This window comes from Apium graveolens, chromosome 9 (genome assembly GCF_009905375.1).
Source record: "Apium graveolens cultivar Ventura chromosome 9, ASM990537v1, whole genome shotgun sequence".
NCBI classification, from domain to species: domain Eukaryota; kingdom Viridiplantae; phylum Streptophyta; class Magnoliopsida; order Apiales; family Apiaceae; genus Apium; species Apium graveolens.
Window position 1 is genome coordinate 106,563,948 of NC_133655.1, and position 1,312 is coordinate 106,565,259.

The 1,312-nt window shown below is 42.1% G+C and overlaps 1 non-coding gene across 1 annotated transcript; it reads left to right on the top strand.

Moving 5' to 3' along the window:
• Positions 1-590: 590 nt before the first annotated feature.
• Positions 591-697, top strand: LOC141688437 (small nucleolar RNA R71). The gene has a single exon (XR_012561879.1). It is a non-coding gene; the product is annotated as a small nucleolar RNA R71 (small nucleolar RNA).
• The last annotated feature ends 615 nt before the right edge of the window (positions 698-1,312 follow it).

Below are 1,312 nucleotides of genomic sequence, written 5' to 3' on the forward strand. Positions count from 1 at the left end.
ATTATATTATATTTTTAGTTTGATATTGTTAGTGACGTCAACTCCTGACCCCGGGGTTGAGGCCGTCACAGTCTTGGTGCATACTGTTGTTGAAAATCAGGAGGGTTGAATTGCTTTTCTCCAAACCGCTGACAAGGCTGTTGTACCATATTCTGGTTGTTGCTCCAGCTGAAGTTAGGATGGCTGCGATTGTTAGGATGATAAGTGGCAGGAACTGGTTGCTGCGACCTCTGAAAGTTTCTCACAAACTGAGCAGATTCACTAAATATAGCACACTGCTCCGTCTCATGCGCACCTGCACAAAGCTCACATACACTAATGATCCGATTAACACCATAGTTAGCCAAAGAATCCACTTTCATCATTAATGCCTTTAGTTGAGGAGATATAGTCGTAGCTGTATCCACCTCCAGAATTCCTGCTACCTTGCCTTGAGGTCGTATCTGAGTAGGGTTCTGATATTTATTAGCCGCCATCAATTCAATTAGTTCATAAGCTGCCCATAAGGCTCCACCTGATGCTGCATCGAGCATGGGTCTTGACTGTGCTCCCAACCATTATAAAAGCAATTGATAATTATCCAATCAGGTATGCCATGATGAGGATACTTCCTAAGCATCTCCTTGTAGCGCTCCCAAGCCTCACACAAAAATTCGCCCGATTGCTGCGCAAATTGAGTAAGAGCGTTCCTGATTGCAGCTGTCTTCGCCATAGGGAAGAATTTAGTAAGAAACTTTTGAGCAAGATCCTCCCAAGTAGTGATAGAACCTAGTGGTAGAGAATGCAACCAGCACTTAGCTTAATCCCTCAGAGAGAATGGAAAAAGCCTCAGCTTCACAGCATCTTCAAAATCATTGTTGAACTTGAAAGTGTCGCAGATCTCGATGAAATCTCTAATGTGCATGTTGGGATCTTCCATTGGAGAACCCCCAAACTGGACTGAATTCTGCACCATTTGAATTGTGCTAGACTTGATTTCAAAGGTATTAGCCGTGATCTTGGTCTGACAATGCTATACTGAATGTCATTGATCTTCGGTTGAGAATAATCCATCAAAGCTTTCAGATTTGCTGCTGGTTCTCCCATTGCAATACAATTTCTTCTTCAACTTTTTCCACTTCTTCAAAAACTTCTTCAACTACTTTAACTTCGTCCAGTGTTTCCTTACGAGATTGAGAACGCGTTCGCATACACGCTCTCTAAAGTACCAGAAACATAAACAAAGTAACTAGTAAGTAAAATATCCGAGTCAGTGAACTTTAACGACCACCGATGTCAAGCACATAAACTAAATTTAACACCGATATCCCCA